This window comes from Aulonocara stuartgranti, assembly GCF_965226115.1.
Source record: "Aulonocara stuartgranti genome assembly, chromosome: 3".
Taxonomy (NCBI): domain Eukaryota; kingdom Metazoa; phylum Chordata; class Actinopteri; order Cichliformes; family Cichlidae; genus Aulonocara; species Aulonocara stuartgranti.
Genome location: NC_138941.1, coordinates 33,630,227 through 33,655,403, shown reverse-complemented (window position 1 = coordinate 33,655,403; position 25,177 = coordinate 33,630,227). Strand labels below are relative to the sequence as shown.

Here is a 25,177-nt window from a genome sequence, read left to right as displayed (position 1 = left end):
GGCGCCTCATCATTTTTGGACCCTCAATTAATATTAAAACAAACACTAAAAAAGTAGGGGTGCAACGATATTCGTATCGATATTGAACCGTTTGATACAGTGCTTTCGGTTCGGTACGCATATGTATCGAACAATACAACATTTGTAATTTATTTTATCAACTTTCCTTCTGACAATGCTGTTTGTGTTGAGCGCTCAGTGAATCTGCGTTCGACTACTCCGCCTAGGCTGCACTGTCGAGCGCAGATCCACTGAGCGCTCAACACAGACAGCATCGTCAGAAGGAAGAGCGCAGGGCAAGCTAGTGAGACAGAAGTTAAGCTCTCCTTGCAAGATGGACCTCCCCCACTCTCATTCAGATCTGGCGTTTGGAATTATTTTGGTTTTCATGTGACGTATGACCCTGAAGGTAAGCGAGTCATGGACTAAAGTAAAACAGTATGTTGGATGTGCCACGCAATGCTCAATTACATGGGTGGGAACTAGTGTGTTAGCGCAGTTAGCTCGTTAACGTGTTGGCCGTCTAGCCCCATGCACGGGGCGATCGGCGGTAGCTCGTTAACGGAGATTTGCCGTGTTGTGGCGTTAAGGTCATTTCAACGAGATTAACCTGAAAGCACTAGTGGGAACACAACGAATATGACTGCACATTTACGCCGACATCATCCTAGTGCAAAGACAAAAACAACAAGCATGCTACTAACTTTAGCCGAGTCATTTAGACAGCTGTTAGCACGTGATTCTCCTTATGCTGCTGAGAATATAGCCCAGAAGAAGCGGATAGTATAGCTTTTATTTTGGAAAGAGCCATTTCTCTGTAATAAACTCTCTTTTCCAAAGATGAGTGATTCCTCAATCAGATACAGGGCTCGCAAAATCGCTAGCCCGACATCCTGGGGCTAGCGATTTTTTTCAGACGGGCTACCCTGCCCGTCGGGCTATTGTAGGAAGGAAAAATATATGTCAATGCTTTTGCATTCTTTCAGAAATGTAGCTGGGTAATTATGTCATTGGCATCGGTGAGCCACTGTCAATATGTGACATATTGAAATCGCGTTTGAATTTGCGCTTGTTTTTTTGCTTTCACTTTGCAATCGTGCGAACTGTGTATAGAGAGCGACAGCACTGATCTGTGAGTGATGATAATTTGTGCACCAATTCCTCTGACATCGTCTTATTAATCGTTAGCTTACTATGCAAACATGACAAGTGAAATCTCCCGCAGCAAGCTTAAACATGTGAGAGGTTGATCGCGCAGAGAATCGCTGAGCTTATGTGAGTCCGTGTGTAAAAGCAGCAGTATATATATTTTAGTTCTGCTGAGCCAAATAAGACAGGTCGGGGTGAAGAAGTGACAGCCAAAGAAAAGCTTACCACAAAACGGAGAAGTTATGACAAATCAGACTATAAGGCAAAAAGAAAGTGCAGCTTTATGGTTTCATGGACAAAAGAATTTCTGTGGCTGCAATATGACGAGCTAAATAACCAGGGCTGCACATAAGTGGTCCGCAGGTGCGCATTCGCTGTCAAAATAAAAAACACGCACAAGGGTTAGGGTTAAATTTAAAAACTGTACTTTTGAGTTAAAATATATATTTATAATTTTAATAAATGACAAATTAAAAAGGCATGAACATTTTTTTTGTATCGAAAAAATATCGAACCGTGACACCAAAGTATCGAACCGAACCGAACCGTGAATTTTGTGTATCGTTGCACCCCTATAAAAAAGATGACTGAGTAGCTACAGGACTTCAGCAGTATGTTAACCATGATTAACTACAGCAAATGAATATTATTTCTTCAAAATATTGGGAAAAATGTGTTCTGGCTCTATTCACTTCAGTTTTATTTATAAAGCGCCAAATCACAGTAACAGTCGCCTCAAGGCGTTTTATAACGTAAAGTAGACGCTACAATAATACATACAGGGAAAAACTCTACAATCATATGACCCCCTATGAGCAAGCACTTTGGCGACAGTGGGAAGGAAAAACTCCCTTTTAACAGGAAGAAACCTGCGGCAGAACCAGGCTCAGGGAGGGGCGGGGCCATCTGCTGCGACTGGTTGGGGTGAGGTCAAAAGATATCATGCAGTCAGGCCTGCATGAGGGTTTTCCCAGTACTCAGGTACTACCAGTACAACTACTTGTAGGTGACCGTGGTTCAGGGGGTTGGGAAGCTCATCTTGTAACCGGAGGTTGCCGGTTCGATCCCCAGCTCTGTCTGTCTTGGTCGTTGTGTCCTTGGGCAAGACACTTCACCCTACTGGTGTTGACTAGAGCAGCGGTCCCCAACCCCCAGGCCTTGTACCGGTCCGTGAGTCGTTTGGTACCGGGCCGCGAGAGTTGAGGCTCAGGTGTAAAATGTATGGTTTTCAGCGTTGTTTTTTTCGGTCTTCTTTTTTTCGGTACCGGTACTAGTTTTATTTTGTTGTATTTATCCGCGACACCTTAAAGGCCGGTCCATGAAAATAATGTCGGGCATAAACTGGTCCGTGGCGCAAACAAGGTTGCGGACCGCTGGACTAGAGGGACAGCCTCGCTTCTGTCAGTCTACCCAGGGCGCCTGTGGCTACAACTGTAGCTTACCTCCACCAGTGTGTGAATGTGAGAGTGACTGAATACTAGATTTGCAAAGTGCTTTCAGGTTCTCGAAAAGTGCTATATAAATGCAATCCATTATTGCTTCATTTTAACATTAAATAAACGTTATTTACTCAGGTTCTGATAGTGGTTAAAAAATTGTTCCAAAATAAAAGTTGAACCTACACCAAGGGCATTAGCACAACGTCTTGAATGCCATCTAAGTGTTGTTGGTAGATTGATTAGGTTTGCATAGTATTTTTTTCTACTTTCTCTGCATCAAAAAGACTAAAACTAAAGAAAAAATTTTTCTTGATAGAAAATAAAAACTTTACTCCAGCAGTAACTCAAAACTTGCATTCCACCCCTCGTTGGTCAATCAACTAGCCTACCAAGCTAACTCACTTTCCATGTAAGCTGTGGTATTTTGGAGTTTATGATGCTGACACTGCAACAGGCAACAAATGAATTAGAATTTAGAGCTAAAAAATTCGTAAAGACTCTATAAAGAGATTATTGTGTAAGTGGGTGTCTGTTTACAGCCATGTAGTAAATATATTAGTTGCAACTGAAAAAAAAAACCTTACAAAAACCCCAAATTTACTTACTTATTTCCATGAATGTTTACAAGAGTTTACCATTTTTTAATGTAAACGTGACGTTAGAGAACAGGGAACGATAACATTAACATGCACAAAAGAATCAGCTGACGCTACAGTCTCAGTGGCAATGTCTTTAGCAAGAGTGTGCGACTACTTTGGTTTAAAAGTTGTTGTTTTGTTTTTTCTCCTTCGAAGGTACACACCTGCCCACATCATAATACAAAACACAAAACCCCTCACTTATTGTAATTGTCATAATTTCATCTAATTGTCAAGCAGGATTGTAGGAATTATGTTATTTTTGAAGTAGCTGTGGGACGTGTACCCACAGTCTGTCACAGTGAGAAGCGCCAACATATTGTTTTTTTTGTTTCGCGGCGTTTTTTTCCCTCTGCTCAAACACACTTCTTCGCTCAAACAGAAGCGATCCCTCTTTGCCTAAGTCATCGCAGAGGCGACATTATGCTCTAAATGCTGATGACAATGAGAATCATAAAAATGATCACAAAAGAAAACAAAACCTTTTGGGGAAACAGTATCCAATTCGGTGGAAATAAGACATTTCGCCGCCTACGAACAAACATGAATCACAAAATTGAGGTGTAATGATGTCAGTTCCAAGAGTTTGCAGCAAATGGCAGTCCACCTGCTGTGAAAAGACAATCTGTTCCACGGGGGGCCACCATCCACAATGCACTCTATTATGAGCTCTCTTAATAAAATACGTTTTTTATGATAGAATTTCAATATAAAAATGTTAATGTATAATCAACACTTTGAGACTGATAACATTTGCCAATCAACTTTAGATGGATTTAATCTATTTATAAGTACTTCCACACCTCATTATTAAGCACAAGATTTAATCTATTTAACGTCAACTAGAAAAATGTTGTTTATAGCCTCAGCAGTTACTGGCTGTGCTTATTTGCCGTTTTATGGTTCACAAGTTGAAGATGACAAATCAGCCAGAGAACATGCATTTGTATTAATGATCAGGATCATGTGCATTTGGTCCCCCCCCAAATCACGCTATTTCTGGTCTAAACCTGTTTTATGTTCCTGTTCCTTCCTCTAAATAAATATCTCATGAAATACAACATCCAGTGTTGACAGCGTTATCAAACTTTAGGCCTTTAAAACGTACTACATTTGTAGTTTGATTCAGTTTACAGTAACTGAAGCATGTCCATGTCTTGAGTATCCAGCAGTTGCCACTGCAGTTCTGTTTGGCATAACACAAAGCAAGACTCATGTACTCACCACTTATTCAACCACTACTCAAGCACGGGATACATTTAGTGGGCAGGAGCAGCATTTACAGTATATATGCGGTACATGATTTGTTTCGACCCCACATCAAAGTATTTTTTTTTGCTGTTGGACCAAGTACAAGGAAAAATAGATCTTCTGTTGTGTTACTGAAAGAGAGTATGTCAAGTATTAGTTACACTTACAGCTTAATTGTGTCTCAGATTTATTTACGTGTTCAGTTTTCTAATTTTTTACTAGAAGCTTTATGTTTCCCAAGTTGGACTGAGAGATAACGCCTACTATCTTCTCTGTATTTGACAGGTCGGACTAGAAAATGTGCAAAATATGCTTTGCTACAAATTTAAAAGAGATCGGACGTCACTGTAGAACAGCAAAGATCAGCAAGAAAACACTTATTGTATCAAATAAAGTAGTAAGTAAACACTGCGAAGTTTCAAGTGTACAGCATACCAATTATACAGCTGGTTTATATATGTGTCAGCTGCTCTTTGAGTCAGGTACACAGTGAGTTTGTCACTTTTCATATCTGGTCGAATCAGCCAGGTTCTGAAAAGCACATTCAGCTCCTAGCAGGGACGTGTTTGCTTCTTCTTTTCTTTCTTCTTTTTTTATTTTCAAAAATGGAAATAAAAAGAGTGGAGCTTTTTTCACTCTGATTACAAAAGCAAAGCTTTTAACTTAGTGCCGTTTCCTTTTTTCTCTGTTGGCATGGTGCTTAATGCACCAAAACATCCAGAGTCCTGAAAACCAAAATGAGTTGCTCAATGGTTAATTTGCTCTCAATCAAGACAGGCTGTAGCCTCTGTACACTAAAGGCAGCTTAATCACTGTTTTTGTATATAAAGTGTGTATCTTTACAGCTAATTTGCATCTCTGCCATCTCTGTGAGGTTTGGAGAATCTGCCTAAGGGGAGTGTTAATTATGTCTAATTTTACACTCCGTCTTTTTGAGAGGGACCCAATTTGGTGTCTGGCCCCCTTAGCTTCCTTAACCTGCCATTTACCACTCATCACTACAAAGTAAACAGCCCGAACAATAGATAATCAGAGAGGGGAATGATGGGGAGAGTGCGGCAGATGCGGCTCTGCATTGCAAATATCTGCTGCCTCTGCTTCAAATCAATCGGCAATTAGCACCATTTCACCGCAGCTGTTATGGAGCGATTTATTTCACTGGAGTGATCCCCTTTTCTGAACGGCCTCAAAAGTAATTGCAGAACCCTCCAAGGCCTTGCTCAAAGAAAGAGGGAGACAGCACGGGTGAGAGGGAGAGAGCGGGATGGAGAGAGAAATGGAGCGGGAGGGAGGAAGGAAAAGGATGAGAAACATGGAGGGAGGGGAGGCGGGCTATGGCTGAATTATCTGAGTTCAACAGCACAGGGGCTGCTGCTCTGTACTGTAGCTGCCGTTCCAGCAGCCGAGCGCCTTTTCAGAGCCCGGTCTTGATAGTGTTCTTTGAAAGCATGAAAAAAAAAAAGAAGCAAATTCCATACTTTATCCTTTTAAGTTAAACTTGGAAAAACAGACTCCTGTGTTGAAACCCTGAGCTAGTTGGTCTCATTAGTATCTAACCTGCTGTAACATTTTCTACTCTCTGTATAAAAGACCAGTGTTTTAGCCTCCTTTGTCCGCGACACAAATAACTTATATTACAGATACACTAGCAAACCTTTTTACACATTAGGATCTATGTTCAAAGCAAGGAAGCAACAACCGCCCTAGTTTAAACTCTGCAGTCTGTAAAAACACAGTAATATTCCTCCTGCTGTGTTCTATAACTAGGTTTCTGCATGAGCGTATGGATGCTCGATAGATCCGTAAAACCCGTAGCGTTTTTTTCCCCCTACAGTTAAAAAGCCAAGTACTTACCTCAGACAGAAAGAGGTGCAATTTTATATGAAAAATCACACACACAGAGCCAAAGCAGTTAGCAACCACAACCTACAATTATGGCAGCCCTTAAGTCATATTGTCCTTATGGAAGGAATTTGGTTACTATGGAAATGCTTTTATATACAGCAATGGGAGATGTACGTAATTGCATTGCAAGGTTGGGTAGAGACAAAGTGAGAGAAAACAAAATATATTGAGAAGAAAAATTTAGGGCATTTTTGTGCCTTTATTACGAGCGAGAGCGACAGCAAATGCAGAAAACAGTACCGTGTAGCACACGGCCTGGCTGCCTGCCTGCCTGACAGAAAAACGTGGGCCTCCGTGTGTTCGCATCCCAGGGGGTCAAATATTATGTTCCCATCACACGGTGTCACATAATGCCAATTTGTTAGATGCTGCGTCAACACGTGGAGTCGTTTGGTGTTGGTGTCTTGTTGCAATATTGTCCTGCTAGAGCAAATCACCCTATTTTAAAAACTTACAAAGTCCACTTAACAAGGTTAAAGGTATTAATTCCAGATTTATCAGTAAGAGGTTTGCATTCATTCAAAGCTTTGTGTTTGTTTTGGTATTTTTACAATAATGATCATAGGGTACATACAGACATATATACATACACTGTCTCCTTTTTATTTGAGATGATCGGTGAGATTGGCCCACCTCTTAACCTAAGGACAAGTTGCATGAACATTGTCAAACATAGAGCAATTATTAACATATGTAAATCACAATTCTTTTGATTCTCCTATATATTTTGTTCTTTACATTGTCCCACTGTGAATGTCATGTTACGTTTTTGGTTTGCATTAATTTCATGTCAACCTGATGGTCACCCAAAATTTGAATCCGTGGTCGAATTTGTTGATTGAATTTAAATTTTTAAAAAAAGGAGCTGCAGGGTGGGTTTTTGCTCAAAGTTATAAAAACTACTGGGAACTCTTTAAATTAGTTAGTTCTAGTAATCATAGCTAGTAAACAAAGATGATGTTGTTACTTGCACTACATCAGTTCATAAGTTATCTGGGTATTGGGCTTATAGAGAAATAAAATACAAAATGTGTCTTTTTTCCCCCTTACATTTAAGAAAAACAGATGATTGACAGACATTAGCAAAAATTACAAAAAGCTTTTTGTGAGTGTAGATATGAACATTCACGGATTTTTATCCGGTCATTAAGTCTGACGTTACTAGCCGTGTCTGGGCCTAAACTCCGCTGCAGGTCCATATATCAAACGATCACTATGGCATTACTGAGAGTTGAAAAACTGTCTAAAGTCTTTCATCTTTAATAAAATGATCAGCGTTCTGCTCTACCAGGTGTAACAATTGAGTTTAACATCCAGGCATCCATGAAAACGGAATTTATGACATTTAAAGGAGTTAGAAGTTAGCAGGAAGTTAGCTCGCTAGCTTCTATCTAATACAATATAGCATGTCCTGACTGCGGGGTTTTGGAAACAAATTAAAACGTACAGCTCTGTTATCACTTCCAACATAAATGAAGACAGAAAACTAAACAGCAGTGACGTTTGTAGGGTTACTGAAGTTTGGCTAGCTGGTATTTAATAGATGTGCTACGTGACCGCTAGCAACACAGCTATGTTAGCATAATATAAACAAGCTAACTTTTTTTTACGTGAGTGTTCTCGGTGGTCAGGAACAAATGTAATCGCATGGCAGGATGCTGTAAAAGGACCAAACTTCAGCCAGGAGAACAACTGAGATAATCCATCCACAATACGAGGTTAGTCATTCATATACTGCTGCATGGGCTGGGCTGTAGTTACATCCTAAGGTTTTAAAAACTGAGCTTAAATAAATGATTAGCGGTAATAAAAGCCGAGGGAGGTCATCAGTGATCACTGACTGTTTTAGGAGCTTTTTGAGATTAAATAGAAGAAAATACATAACATTAAACATGTTAACAACACAAAAGCCATATTAAACGCAGACTACTTTAGGCCCGGAAGTAGGATTCGTCACGTCATCACTTAACGACCGGATTGGTTGGAAACAGCAGATCCACTATTTGGATCTGTAAAGATAGCACGCTAACACTAAGCTAGCAGAAATGGAATTTTGACCCAATACACTTTTAAAGCTTGTTGCTTGGATACCCTCCATTTGTACCCTGACTTGTTTTTGCAGTGGGCACATTCTTCTGTCAAATGCTCTTTGAGCTGGTTCACATCTTTTCTGTTGGCTTGTGTTATACTGTATTTAAACAGTATAATTAAGATATTGGGTATATCTTTACAAAAAGGTTTTTTCCCCCTCTCAGTCAACGCCACACAATAGCACAAAAGAAATGTAACGAGTACTGTATTGATTTACATTCCACATAGACTAAATACATAATGTACTTTTATTAAAAAAGTATAAGACGTTACTTTTTGTTTTACCCCAACAGTGGTAACAGTGTATACACAAGGTGTACCTTAGCCTCGGCTGCCGAGAGATAACAGCTTAAAGAGCGACAAAGTCAATATTTGGAAGATGTAGGGGTGGAGGTGCACTAAATCACAAGTTTGCCAGCCAGGAGACTGCTGTTTGGATTGGGCGCCAAAAACGTCTCGGTTATAAGGTTAAGGAAAACATTGTGGTTTAAATGAAAGATTATCCCCTTTAACCCTGCACTTTGAAATATGATGCTTACACAGCATGTTTAAATGTCGCATCAAGGGTTCCTTTACAGCCATGCATGTAGTGGGCGTGAGATGGGTCTCACTAATACCCAAGGAGACACCAGTGGCATATAGTCATATGCAGCGATTCGATGCAAATACCCTTTATTCACCAACTACTAGTAATAAAAGCTCAAAAGATGTATAAGAGTTATACCAGGTGACAAGTAACAAAGTGTTCAAGCATCCTTTCATCTCCTTGAGTATTTTTGTGACAAGATGGACATGTCCCTACATGCAGATGATAGGGAGGAAAAAGCTGTGTGTTGGGAACTTGACATCTATACAGAGTCCTCATCTCAATTACATTTTTCTGTGTGATAACCAGAAGTCTCCATCTCCAGGGAAACATCTTTCTTTCTCTCTCTCGCTCCCCCTCTACCCATCATCCCATCCTATCATTAAGTCATCTTTGAAAATCAAACCCTTATCAGCTGGTCCGTGAAAAAGTATGAAATGAAGTTCTCACAAGAAATGTTGATAATGCGTCAGCTGACTGCCAACACCCTGACGATTTTAATCAGCCCGAGTGAGGAAAGTACTAATTAAACACGTGCTTACTTTGTCCCCGTTTCACTTTTAACATTTCAGACACGAGATGAATTCTGGGTTGTCATGAACATACAGAACAATTATTGCAAAAAAAAAAGAAAATGAGTGACTCACATAATACTTAACATAATGTCCTGCGTATGCTTTACAAGTCATTCAGAGGCTTGTTTTAGGCGACCGTGGTAGATAACCACAATTTTAAGAAGTCAGTTGTTAAAAGCTTTATAAAGCTGCTTTCACGTGTTGCCTCCTATTCTTCACTGCACATTTTCACAATGGCTCTAAGAGAGCTGCTCTCAGTCTGAATCTCACAACTGGCTCTTGGTGTTTTCTTCTTCTGCCTTTGTCCACTTAAGATGACAGAAGTAGCCGTCTGCAAAGATGTATTGCCTCAAATTATGTCCCGATTTTTTTTTTTTCCTCCAGCGCCCGCTGATGGCACTTTGGGAGGAAAGTGATAGCAAGTTGTGAGAAAGCAAAGTGGCTGGGCTTTATAACCTATTGCCTTGTCTGCCATCTGCAGGGATCAATTAGTCTTCGTTGGGTAATGGCTGAGAGCAGAAAAAGCTCAAAAATATATACTTTTTCTGGAGTAATAACTAGCTTCTAGTGGCAACAATGCAATGAATCTCTGTACTTGTCAGACTTGTGGCTCATAATACAAGTGTCCATAGTAAAAGTACACAAAAAAGGAAAACAACTGTGTCCCTACCCATGTTGAAATGTTGATAAGCCTTATTGTAAAGCTTTATAATTTTACTAAACTACAATTTATCCCAGCTCCAGCTCTCCAGAAGAGAAATGCGCGTCCCCTGCTGTTGTGTCTGCACTGCTGTGATTGACTTGAGGAGAAATGGAGTGGAGTCCGTCGCACTGACACCATCAAAGCGCCATATTTAATGGATCGCACCCAAGAGGTAAACATGTATCTTTCTAGTCAGATAGTCTTTTCCCGTGCTATATGTTCACTCAGAACATCACAAAGTAAATCTTGTGAGCTAAATAATCAATGGCTTCCCTTCTGGCAGCCTCAGGGCTATCTGGCAGAGGACAGGGAGAGTGAAAGTGTGTATGTTTGCTATGAAAAGGGAAAAAACTGTCTGTAGCATTTTTTGATCCTTGGAGGCAAGCGAGGACAGAACCATTTTCTTCCTTTACTAACTTTTTTTTCCCCTTGGGTGACAACTTGTCACTGGTATCAGGAGGACAAATGTTAATTGAGAGGGACACCCGGAGATGTTCTTTTGAAAAGGGTCATTGCACTGGGAAATAACTGCACTTTATCAATTTTCAAAATGTTTTCCAATCTAGGGACTGGGTTTTGGCAGTTGAAAGAAAGCACTTTAAGACAATTTATCTCATATGTATCCAGCTGGTCGCTTTAGGGGAAAAAAAGCATCCAAGAATAACACATATTAAGGTTTTTCCATGATAGAATAGATCCTGTTTGATATCTCTCTCAAATGATTGTGTCCCTGCTCCATTTGCTGGACTGGAATTTACCATTTGCTCCTCCGCATATCTCGCCGTCGTTGCTCTCGCTGCTAATGATTCTAATCTCCATGATAAATCGTGAACACATGACTTGAGGTCATTATAATACTTCACTTCCTGTTTCCTTAATTTCCCATGAAATGTCTTGCCTGTGGATGCCTTTAGATAAGACAATTTTTATTTGAATTTCAGAGGTTTTTAATTTCATAAATACACCTATAAATCTAAATTCACACAGCTCAGTGTTAAATAAATCAACACCACTGCCCGTGGGTCGAGACTCTGCCTCTGGACAGTGACTAAACAGTCTGAAAGTAACCTTGGATAGAAAATAATAGAAACATTGCAAATTTAACCAGAAGAAAGAGTTGTTTGGATCATATCATACAGACTAGGCAAGTGCTGTATCACAGTGATGTTAGTCTTTGGACTGTGTCATCCTCCCACTAAATGGATAGATTGTGTTGCCCTAGAGTTACATGGTCTTCCACTAACTCCTCACACAAATCATTTTTAAAAACAGGACATTTTTTGGCCTTTGCCTGCTTTTGTTGATTTTGCACAATGCACTTTGAAACAATGATAAAGAATTTTTAGTCTTAAAGCAGACCATGCCTGTGATGGCATGCCACACATGGTAAGCTCCACACCTCACCACCTGTTGATTCACTTTAGTTTAATTTACAGTCACTACTTGAAAATATTCTATTTATTGTTCAATATCGTTTCTTTATTAAATGTATTCATTTTTCCATCACACCTTCCAATGTTTATATGGCGTGCACACATATTAACCTTGCAAGGTCAAAGTTCTGTTTTATGTTATATTAATACATCTTTCTTTGTTTGAGTTACCTGGGGGTTGGTGTCTCCTCCTGTCTGGCAAAAGGTGTGGCAAAGGGCTGGGAGACCTAAAGTACTACTGACAGCCTAATTGGATTGCACCACATGCTTCATTGCCTGGGGGGTGTTTCATGTTTGTTTAAATGTTTTGTATTAGTTGGTTATATGGCAGCCATCTTGTTTTCCCCCGTGTGTGTCATTTGGTTTAGCTAAACCAGTATTTAAGTCCCCCTGTGTGTCATTTCAGCAGGTCAGTTTACCATATGTTTGTTTGAGGTTTTGTTAATTATTATCTTGAGTTTAGTCTATTGAGTTGACCTCTTTTATTGGTCTGCCTGTTTAAGTTTTGGCTTTGTTAAATATATTTTCATATTTTTGGGTCAATAAAACCCGTTTTGAATTAAAACCACCTGTGTCCTTTATGCTTTACTGCTTGGTCCCTGACAATGCCACAAAAATACAGCTGGCAATAGTCAAAGGAGCTTGCAAAGAAAAGCGTCTGGACTTCTTTAAGTTGCTTGAAGACGTTTCACCTCTCATCCGAGAAGCTTCTTCAGTTCTAAGGTCAAATGGTGGAGAGTCCCAGATATAAACCTAGTGGGAGTGACCCCCACAGAGGGACAAAAGGACCCCCCGATGATCCTCTAATCACCTGAACCAAGGTGTGAAACTGGGCGTGGGTCCCAGTCAGCCAGAGTTTCGGGTGAGTTCATTGTGAAACCTGGCCCCACCTTATCATGCGAATTCCTGAGGTCAGATGGCCCAGGATGTGAGTGGGCGTTAAGGCGTCTGGGAAGGGAACTCAAAACTGGATTATAGATGGCAGAGAGTTGGTGTCGTAAACCCCCGCCTCTGTTCAAAGATGGTCGCTCACAGTGGACATAGATGGCTTCTTTCACTCTTTCAAACCATCTGCCCTCTCTGTCCAAAATGTGAACATTGGCATCCTCGAAAGAGTGTCCTTTATCCTTAAGATGCAGATGGACTGCTGAGTCTTGTCCTGTGGAGGTGGCTCTTCTGTGTTGTGCCATGCGCTTGTGAAGTGGCTGTTTGGTCTCTCCAATGTAGAGGTCTGAGCATTCCTCGCTGCACTGTACAGCATACACCACGTTGTTAAGTTTGTGTTAACTTAACAACGTGGTGTATGCTGTACAGTGCATGACCTGTACAGCAAACCTGGCCCCACCTTCGCATGACAAGGTGGGGCCAGGTTTCACAATGAACACACCCGAAACTCTGGCTGATTGGGTCCCACACCCAATTTCACACCTTGGTTCAGGTGATTAGAGGATCATCGGGGGGTCCTTTTGTCCCTCTGTGGGGGTCACTCCCACTAGGTTTATATCTGGGACTCTCCACCATTTGACCTTAGAACTGAAGAAGCTTCTCGGATGAGAGGTGAAACGTCTTCAAGCAACTTAAAGAAGTCCAGACGCTTTTCTTTGCAAGCTCTTTTGACTACGATGACCTGGATGACTGAGAACCTTCACAGACACAGCTGGCAATACATAATACACATGTTCTAACAGTCCATGCAAATATGAGGCAGTGTCACAAACACGCAACCTCAGGATATTAACCCCAAGCTGCTCTCTGACGCATCCATTTGAGCACTTAAGCATAGAAAAAGCGCTTGTATGGATTGGTGTAAATGGCTGAACGAAGCATGTTGAATAAAGTGCTTTGAGTGCTCAAGTAGAGTAGAAAAGCACTATATAAGAACCAGTCTATTAACCATTTACACCAGCGGTCTCCAACCTTTTTTGCACCACGGACCGGTTTATGCCCGACAATATTTTCATGGACCGGCCTTTAAGATGTCGCGTATAAATACAACAAAATAAAACCAGTACCGGTACCGAAAAAAAGAAGATTTGTTTATAACACACGTGAAAAGACCAAGGAAAACCGAGTTAACGATAAAAACGATAACAAAATAATGCTGAAAACCGATAAAAACCCTGAAAACCATACATTTCACACCTGAGCCTCAACTCTCGCGGCCCGGTACCAAACGACTCACGGACCGGTACCGGTCCGAGGCCCGTGGTTGGGGACCGCTGATTTAAACAATAGGCAGAAATTTGTCTCCTTGAAGGGTGTTTGGGCTCAGCCAGCGCTAAGGACTTAAGAATAGAACCGTTAGTCCTCCACATTGAAAGGAGTCAGTTGAAGTGAATTGGCCATCTGACTGGAATGCCCCCTGGAAGCCACCTCGGTGAGGTCATTGTCCTGCCAGGAGGATGACCTAGGCCAGACCCAGAACATGTAGAAAACATATCTCTCAGCTGGCCTGGAAATACATCGGTGTTTGAGAGCTGGAGTTGGTGGCTGAAGAGATGAAGATCTGTGCGTTACTGCATAGATTACTGCCCTTTAAGCTCACATCCAAATAGGCAGCAGAAAATGGATGTCTAGAGCCCCACTTTCTCTCTACTCTACTTTTGTTTTATTTTTTTTATAATCATGTAACTAGTTGGTTTGGCTCAATCTACTCCTGGGGCTTACACCAACTGAAATGAGATGATTTCCTGTTTATTCATGTGAAATATTCTTGTGGATCCAGCTGCAGAGAGCACTTCAGTCTTTAGAGATTTTTACCTGCTGTTACATTTCTCAAAGGCTGGAACCGAACTAGTAAACAAGAATATTATTTCTCTTAAGCGGCGCTGCCTTTATTCAGCCTCGATTTATGCAAGTTGCTCCAGCCACCTGCCGTACATGAGGTAATGAGTGTTACTACATAATTCAGATTTTAATCAAGAATACTTTCAATACCGTGGATGAGTCATGCCACCACACTACATACCTTTTTCCGAAAACGATAGAAACATATGAAGCAATAAAGAAAACCGCACAGGCAAATTCTTCAAGAGCGCACGCACTGCAATGAAGCGTTTGGAGAGGAGAATCTGACTGCTATTTATTAGCTCAGCCACAGCCTCACTCATGGAAACAAATGGAAAGTCTTAATCTGAATGCCATTATTTTGACAACAGCCATTTGTGAAGAAATCTGCAAAGACCACATTTGGGGTTGCTGAAAGCAGTTGGGTTGTTAAATGACTTTGGAATGTTCAGATTAATCTTAACAACTAAAAACTGAACCAAACCCAATTCGTCGGCAGGAATTAGCATGAAAATGTTATTATACAAAACTCACAAATAAATATTGGGTTGAAGTACAGCTAAATTTACTGTATTTATCAGGAAAATGTCTTTTTAATACTGTTTGTTATATTGAATGATGGAACTTCCAGTTTTATGTCTATTTTTCTTCCTTTTTCAATGATTTGTAGAAAGTTTTACAACTTGCCCTGATGTAGTTTGGTAGTTTTTTAAACGGATGAATCAAGCAGCCCAGCCTAAGTTACACACAATCGTAGCTGTTTTACTTTAAACATATTTATTCTTTGCTGTCAAGTAAAACCATCTTTCAAATGCACATTATTTGGCAATTAATTTTGAGATGAGAGGGCACATGCTGTCAAAAGTATGGGAAGGCAATAGAAAGCACATATTTTAAGTGTCCCTTTCCCATATGGTTTGCCCAATGAGGCCTTCCTAACCTCAGGGCAACGTTATTTGCCCACTGTAATTCCCATCTTACTTAGTTGGAATAGAGCATCCATTTTTACTTCACATTTGCTCAGAAATCTAGACAAGGCAATTTCTTCTCGACCGCTGGGGCTCATATTACTAGAAATTACACTTTCAATCGACCACCACGCAGCCACACTGTAGGCTGCCTCTTTTGTGATGATTGGCGGGGACAATTGAAAATACGATGGATTTTGGATGTCAGACAGCGGCTGTTGTGATCGGCATCGTAGATGGAATTTGATCTGAGGTTTTTGACTCAAAAGGTCCATGTGTTGAAGATGTGGCAATAAAATAACCTACATTTTTTAAAATTAGAAATATTGCCATGCTTTAAATGGTAAATGGTAAATGGACTGGTTCTTATACAGCGCTTTTCCAGTCTACCTGAGCACTCAAGGCACTTTATGGAATGTGGACAAACAGGAAATACATGTGCAGTCATTTGTAGTTTTGTGTTGATTGTGACACCAAACCACTAAAACAGTTGACATTTGACCAGTTCTTGGATAGCCAGCCTCAGTCTTCCTCGTGTTTTTGCTAAATTCATATTGTCAACGTTGTTTTTAATTTAATTGATCAATATTTGAGAGAATCCAGTGTGCTGATGTGTGGAATTTCAAGGCAAACTCTTGCAGCTCATGAAAATCAAAAAACTGAAATTACTAGAATATTTCATTTTGGGTTTGAACAGATTATTCTCCATAAATACTGCGTATTTCTTGGGCTCGGTACGTGACCATCATAAACACATAAACACAAAAGAGTGGCTGTTTTGAATCAGATTTATGGAAAGCTGAGTAGAAGGGAAAGGAGTGTTAGCAAAAAGTGCGCAAGAAATAGGGATGGTTTGAGCCTTGAAGGGAATGTCAAGAAAAGTAAATTCACGAACCTGAAGGAGGCTGGAGTCAGTTCACCAAGAGCCAATATGCACAGATATCTTCAGAAAAGGAGCTACAACTGTTGCATTAAAATAAAGTCACTCCTTTACAAGAGACAACGTCAGAAGTACCTTACCTCGGTTAAAGAGGAAAAAGAACCATACTATTATTCGGTGGTCCAAAATCCTCTTTCCAGGCTACAGTAAATTTTGCATTTAATTTAGAAATTGAGACCTGGAGTCGGGAAGAAGAGTGGAGAAGCACAGAATCCAAGATGCTTGAAATCCAGTGTGAAGTTTTGTCAGTATGTAATGCCATGTCATCTGCTGGTGTTGGTCTACTGTGTTTTACTGAGTCCAAAGTCAACACGACTGTCTACTATTATATGGATCCAGTAATCTGTGATAAAAGAATCCCAACTAAGGATTTGTTCCTTTTTTAACTCATCTTAGGAAATATTCTCAAAATTAGACACTGCACTTCTTTTTTAAACCATCCATCCATTCGCTTCCGCTTATCCTTTTCAGGGTCGCGGGAGCCTATCCCAGCTGTCATAGGGCGAGAGGCGAGGTACACCCTGGACAGGTCGCCAGTCTGTCACAGGGCCAACACACAGGGACAGACAACCAGTCGCACTCACATTCATTCACACCTAGTGACAATTTGGATTATCCAATCAACCTATCCCCACAAGCTGCATGTCTTTGGATGGTGGGAGGAAGCCAGAGTACCCGGAGGGAACCCACGCAAACACGGGGAGAACATGCAAACTCCACACAGAAAGACCCCGGCCTGATGTTGGAATTGAACTCAGGACCTTCTTTCTGTGCGGCAACGGTGCTAACCACCGTGCCACCGTGCTGCCCACCGACTTCTTTTTTACAGCGTTATTATTTTTTCAGACACATTAGAATACAGTTTATTTATTCAGAAAATAAGCGAACAACTCACTTTTAAAACTCAGCAGGATAAGAGGGTGTCTTTTCATCTATTGTAAATGCGACGACGTGATTAAATAAACTTAAATGGTTAAAGTTCTATTACTTCTTTTAATTTTCAATGGTGAGGATTGATTACGCTATTTGTGATATTGTAGTTAACCTAAGAACAACAATAATGAGCTGAAAGAGCTGCTCCCAGCCTCCATTGCTAATATTCAAGAGCTGCCGTGTGGCTCATACATTAACTCTCTTTTAACGACAGCATGTTTAATAGAAACTATAACTGATTCGACTTTCATTATGAAATCTCGTTTTTCCATTCTGCTACTTCATCCAGAGCACTTCAAAGCCACAATATCAACAGTTTAAATGTTCCATGCAGTTTGCTCAGTCTGACTCCACTTTTCACCGAAAAAGCCACGCAGACTCGTTTCAGGGAGGGCTGTGTATGTTTGTGTGTTTGAGGGAGAAATCAGGCAAGTCGCCCTGCTCAGATTACAGAGAGCTCATGTATTTATTTTGCTGTCACAAGTAACTAAAGGGAAACTGACAGACCCCGCTTTAGTATTTGTGTGTACTTGTGTTTTTCAGCAGATTCAAAGGACGTGCAGCTGTCTCTTTGTGGGTGTCAAGTGAGCCTAGAGCAGGAAGATATTACACTGAGGCAGGCTGTACTTTGAAACAGTGAGCGAGCCCCACTGGGAAGGGATTTATTTGTCAAGGGAGGGTCGGATGATTTTAATACTGCAAGCACTAATCAATAATTTAAATGATACCTGAAAGACACACTGTTGTTTTTTTTCCACTATCCACGGATTAATAGTGCTGGTAGCACTCAGTAATACAGAGGTAATAATAAGGTAACGAGGGGGGGGGAGATTGTAATAATATGGTAATTCCTAGGTTATTACTATGCAATTACCAAAGCAATTACCGTGTAACATCCAAGTAATATCATGGTAGCAACAATGGTTACAGTTGAGTAATATTACCCCGAAATCTATCTAACAGGATAATAAGAGCCCAAAAACTGGGGGTAATAATATTGAAATACAGCTCTGTAATAAAGTGGTAACATATTGATAACCTATTAAAATTAACTTAAAGAAGCGTTAGGTTATTAAATTACCACATTTGTATAATCTTGTTTCCTCATTGTTACCCTACTGTTACCCCTCTATTACCGAGCTGTAATAGAAAGTGCTACCATTATCATAGTTAATACCTATTCATTTTCATGACTTTAGGTCTAATGTCAGATTGATCTGGAGCATCTTGAAGTCTCTTTAAAATCAAAGAAGTAACCTGGTGCAGTACATGTGTAATTTTATCAACACCATCCTAACAATCCAATATGGAGAATCGATCAAGACCCCGAAGCTAATTAGCTGATCATCAGCAGACTTCCAAAGGTCTTCCAGACTGTGTTTTTGGATTAATTCATATACAAAAGTATAAAAACGAGCTTTCACACTGGGCTAGAATCAAAGGTGTTCTTTATTATTAACAAACTAAACAACAAAGAAGCTTCAGCTATATTAGATTTGAACTTGGGCCCCAGTTGTTAAACATCTGCCAATCAGCCAAAGGCAAATCCCATCTGGGAGGTGCATAATAATGGAAAGCCAAGCATTTATCCCGTATCTGTCTGCAAAACAGTTGGCCTGCTGAGTTCATTTCAAATGCTTGTTTGATTAAATAGTAAGTGCCGAGTTAATTATTCTGGGAATTTTGATGTTGGACATATATTTGCTTCTTTTTTTTTCATTAGGTATTAAAAAGATTAAAGACCATGACATTAGCTGTGAATAACCAGTGTTGCTGCCACAAGGGCAGCCCTGCCAAAGAGGATTCAGCCAAACGGGTTCCTCCCCCATGTAAAAAAGCACTCTCTTGTTATGTGCTGTGCCCCCCGAATGCAGAGCTTCACAGCTGACTGGTTTCTATCATCATTCCAGCTTCCTAATGAGTGATTGTTTGTGGGCTGATAAAATTAAATTGCAAGCCTCGCTGATTTCAGCAACAGGTGTTTTTCTGTGTCTCATAATAATGTAAGAGACGGGGTTTTCACCACCTACTCGAAATGATAATGTATTCGGCTTTACAGATTCTCTTGGTTTAACATTCCCCTCCCACAAGCAGCAAAAAATAAAAATAAAAATCTTAACCAACTACATGTTATGGCAGTTCATTATAATAAATAATATTGTTCCCGTGTGCAGGAAACAAAAGCTAAATAATTCACGATTAATATAATTTGCACGTTTACTTTATTAATTTGATCAGTACTCTTTAAAAATCCTATTAAATCAGATCATTAAAAACTTTTGAAACTTACACCTACATAAGTTTAATATGAAATACATAGCCAGTTTTAATTATTGTATATTTTAAATATTTCACAGTTTCCCTCCATAATAAATTACAGTTTCTCAGAGAACAGCTCTTAAAGCTAATGCTAACCACAAAGCAGACACTAAATCACAACTATAGTCTACAAGGAGTAGGAGCAGGCAGGGAGATGATCCGGATCTGTATCAGGGTTTCAGGTAAGCCAATTATGGTTTAACAGCTGGTAATCAAAGAAACATGAACATTAAAGTTAGCCAGAGAAACACAGCCTTTCAAAGTCATATTTGGTCATGGGTTTATTTATGGGTAAGAAATCTTAAGTCAGAATAAGTTAGTGATGTAAGATCTGATTCAATATTTCTAACTGCTCTGAAAACAAAGGAGATACCAGCTGTTATCCAGGTTATTCATGAGTTCATCATTTTTACCTCTGCCAAGGCGGTTATGTTTTTGAGTATACTAGAGCACCCACGAACTGGGAAAAACTGTGAATTTTGGATGCGGTCACAAAAATACCTATTTTTATAGCTTAAACCCTAAATATGCATATGAATGGCATCTTGGAGCTTTAGGAAAGACAATATTAAAAACATGAGAAAACTCAGCAAGACACTCGAGATAGCTGCATACGGAAATGACGTGGAAATGCTGGACTGCAAACAAAGCTCCCCCCTCTGAGCACAGGGGTACTTCACCATCCCAAGCCATGTGTTTTTCTACTATTGCTTTGTGTTTTCACTACAGTACTAAAAAAATGTATACAGTATTATATTTTATATAAAAATTTAGCTGAATTTATGTTAAGAATTATTTAGTAAATTAATGTTTATTTCTAATTAAAATGTATCATTTATTTAGTAAATTCTATTGTTCTTAATAATTTGGGGTTCAAACGCATGAAAAATTGTATATTACCCCCAAAAAACCCTCATACAATTATTAGTTAGGTTCCTAATATATAATCAGGGAATCACTGAGACTGCAAACCATGACTTTGTGGGGATTTTGCATTATTTTACGATGGCTTTATTATGTATATTACAGTAACAAATGACAACCATTTAAATGTCAGTCAATTGTAAGTTAAAATGAGTTTAAACAGGGCAAAAGTGTTCTTCTTGTTTTATGGCACTACAACCTTCTTAACGTACAAAATGAATATATACAAATTATAATATTGATCCCTTAAAAGTAAATACTGCCCAGAGAACAAGATGCCTTGGTGGAGGTTTGCTCTCTTGAAGTGCTTTTTTGTTTGTATTTAATTTTTCTTTTTTTAATTTTAAAAATAGAGAAAAGACTTTCAGAGCTTCAGCTACGAGGATGAGGGAAGTTCTCGTGTTCTAAAGATGTTAAAAGCAAACTTAATGTGCCCTGCAGTATGGTGAAGATTAGCTATTGCACCATCACAAGCTGCATATAGATATGCAGTGTAACTGTTGACCAGTTGTCGGTCCAATCCGGTCGTTAAGTCTGACGTCACTAGCCGTGTCTGGGCCTAAACTCCGCTGCAGGTCCATATATCAAACGATCACTATGGCATTACTGAGAGTTGAAAAACTGTCTAAAGTCTTTCATCTTTAATAAAATGATCAGCGTTCTGCTCTACCAGGTGTAACAATTGAGTTTAACATCCAGGCATCCATGAAAACAGAATTTATGACATTTAACGGAGTTAGAAGTTAGCAGGAAGTTAGCTCGCTAGCTTCTATCTAAATACAATATAGCATGTCCTGACTGCGGGGTTTTGGAAACAAATTAAAGCGTACAGCTCTGTTATTACTTCCAACATAAATGAAGACAGAAAACTAAACAGCAGTGACGTTTGTAGGGTTACTGAAGTTTGGCTAGCTGGTATATAATGATGTGCTACGTGACTGCTAGTGACACAGTTATGTTAGCATAATATAAACAAGCTAACTTTTTTTCCACTCGATAAAAGTTAACGTGAGTGTTCTCGGTGGTCAGGAACAAATGTAATCGCATGGCAGGATGCTGTAAAAGGACCAAACTTCAGCCAGGAGAACAACTGAGATAATCCATCCACAATACGAGGTTAGTCATTCATATACTGCTGCATGGGCTGGGCTGTAGTTACATCCTAAGGTTTTACAAACTGAGCTTAAATAAACAATTAGCGGTAATAAAAGCCGAGGGAGGTCAACAGTGATCACTGACTGTTTTAGGAGCTTTTTGAGATTAAATAGAAGAAAATACAAAACATTAAACATGTTAACAACACAAAAGCCATATTAAACGCAGACTACTTTAGGCCCGGAAGTAGGATTCGTCACGTCATCACTTAACGACCGGATTATGTCCATACCTCATCTTTACAGCGACCTGGCTTGGCATCAAACCTGCATTTCAGTTACCATATTCAAAAGAATTTCGGCTGCTCGTTCATCCAAGGTACCTGTTAATGAAATCAAATCTGCAAGTACTTAATATGATAATCTCAATTATGATCAGTTGTTGGGGTGTGAATATGGCATGACTTCTGTAAACAAAAGTAGTTCTGCTCAGTGGCAGGATTCACTTCCAAGTCTTCTGAGAAATAAAATGTTTTAATAGCCTCTTTTCCTGTTAATGATATTCCGTTCGTTCTTAACACACCATTGCACAGATATTGAAACCATTCATTTCTGTAATAGGGAAAAGGACTCCACAGAGAACTCAATCTGATGTTGTATTCTTGACAGTTAGTTTTCTGTGATAACAGTTTTTACATCCCGTGCCGTCATCTGTTCACTAGATTTGCCGGTTTCAAAGGTTTTCCTACAGCTTGATGTTTTGGTGTTGGTCAGTTTAATTTTCCATCCAGGAAATCATTTCAAACCAGCATTGCTTATCCTCCAGCGAAGCACTAAAAAACACATTAAAGTGTAATATCCAGCTTTGGTAAGTCAAGGATTCAGCATCACAGGTCAGCAATGGCAGTCTTGTCCATACAAACCGCAGCGCAATGAGTGTGTATTTGCAGTATGAGTAGTATTCACTGAAGAGAGAACTCTTGTGCTCTTGCCGTGACCGCAAACAAGCTTTTCTGAATGCCTCACCTAAGAATAGAAACCGTCCACATCAATATCCAAGTGTCCTTACTTGAATAAAATATTGCAAACGCTGGCTGATCTTGGTTATACTCTTGTTATACCCTACCCACCTCAACTGGATTTATTCATAAGGTCGTTGTCTGGCACTGACTCACAGTGGATAGACAGACATTCACTGAAACACTTCTGCTTCGTGATTCCTCTCTTTCATTCGTAGTCTTGGTTATTTATAAAAGGCTCAAATCAGCTTGAAACCTTATGCAACAAATGTCAGCCGCATCAGTACATTTCTTAGAGCGTATGAAGTCTCTATGAAGTCAGCAGCAGAATTCCCTGAAGCCATGCACTGGATCCAAAACAGCATATCAGGCTAAAATGAGCTAAAGGTGCACGCGGCACCTGCGGGGCTTTATTGAACACATTACCTGCAGAGATATGTAAAAGCCCGATTCAGATCGATGGGCAACACATTAACCTTTGCCCCTTAAACATAACAGGATCGATGAGCTCAGTTAAAACAGCCAACAAGACTTTGCCAGTAGCGTATAGATGGGAACAATCTTCATTAAACAAGGTCTAACTGAATAACGGGAGGTCATGCAGGCGTCGGGATTTTGAGCTGTGATTTTTGACTGGTGTTCCGATTCATCCCACAGATAATGCAGTGATGTGTGCAAAAGTAGCTTATGTCATTGATTTTTTTATATTAAGTAGATATAGCAAGTCATTAGTCACAGAGAAGATAAATAAAATAAAATAGAAAAGTAGTTGAGGAAAAGCTGTCATATGGATGAAGGTTAAAGCAGGGATGTCAAACTCATTTTACCTTGTGGGCCGTGTATGATTGTAAGTGGGCAGGACCAGTGAAACGTGTCTTTCTATAAGCGTAAAGACGTTTAGAGATATTTTAATACAAAAAAAGAAGTGCAATTTTAGCAACACATCTCAGATATTCTACATAAGAGAGAAAAGCTGCTTTGGGCTTTAATTGTAAAGTGTAAAATTACTGTAAATTCATCAATTTTACAGTCTTCACATGCTTCTGTATATTTTCAGATATATTCATCTGTCCTTGAATCTCTGGGGTACCCCCCCGCCCTCCCATTCTGACAAATCTGCCAATAGAGACCATTTGAACACACTTATCTTTTTGTATACAAATTGGTTTGAACCATGAAAGGACAACAGATTGTACTTATCTAGGGACGATGTGCATGTGTGCGTGTGTGTATTTGAGTGGCAGGAGCACACAGCCAGCACATTTTAAATTACACTGCGCTGCAGAATGTGAAACTGATTTGTCATAACAAAACAACTGTCAACAGGTTAAGATTTGTTATGTTTAATGCAGCTCTCTGGGGTAATGCTGTTGCCGCGTAGCATTGCAAAGTGCTGCGCTGTTATTGCAGTGCTGGGTTGGAAGGAATATATAATATAGTCGCCCAAACATCACCAAACTAGCAGCCAAAAGGTGGCCGCAGAGGGGTAAACAATGAAATCTATGTACAAACACGCCTACACCAACTCCCCGTAACACAACATAGAGTGACTTCCAGCTGGCACTGCAATAAAAATGGACTACCAGACAGTATTCATACATTTCCACTATAGTATTATGTCCATGGGATAAAACTGCAGAGCCAGCATCGCATCCACATGGTTTTCAAAGAGGTTTTTTACCATATTTAATACAGACTATACTGTCTATACCTTTCACGGATTGATGCGGACCATTCTTTTCACTCCTCATGTACAGGGAACAATCGAGACACGTCATCTCATCAGTTAATTTCACACTTCGCTTGATACTTTGTGATGCAATGGGAAGCATTACTGCTGCGGTCTTGCGCGGTCAGCCCAATCACATTCGCCAAGAATATGAAGCAGATGAGTATGTAAAAGAGTGGCTGGAATTAGTGAATGGACTGTAGCATAATAGTTTTGGACTGAAGCAAGTTGAGGGTGAGGTAGATAAGGTAAGGGTACTGTGTGTGTGTGTGTGTGTGTGTGTGTGTGTGTGTGTGTGTGTGTGTGTGTGTGTGTGTGTGGGTGGTTGGGATGATCCGGAGGAGCTGCTAAAACATCCAAAGTAATAGGGCTCTCCTTATCATGCAGTCACATGATTTTATGACTGCAAGGCCGGCTCATCTTCTGATGGCACCTTCTTTGAAGTAGGTCATGGGAATGCTACTTTTCTTAGCTCTATTCCATACTTGTATTAACTTGTATGCATTTATCCATTTGACATTTAGCATTCAGTGAAGACTAAACAACAATCATCCACCATCAATTTTCTTTCTGCTTACCCATTTCAGGGCTGGAGAGGTGCTGGAGCCTATCCTCCCATATGGAAAAGATGTATATAAATCTTGTAAGGTTTTTATCTGTCTTGTGTGACACTTGTATGAAAAATATACAAGAG

General features: G+C 39.9%; 1 long non-coding RNA gene across 1 annotated transcript; it reads left to right on the top strand.

Moving 5' to 3' along the window:
• The first annotated feature begins 204 nt into the window (after positions 1-204).
• Positions 205-25,097, top strand: LOC309702122. Its single transcript, XR_014275387.1, has 3 exons — positions 205-409; positions 10,373-10,509; positions 25,071-25,097. It is a non-coding gene; the product is annotated as an uncharacterized lncRNA (long non-coding RNA).
• Positions 25,098-25,177: the final 80 nt, after the last annotated feature.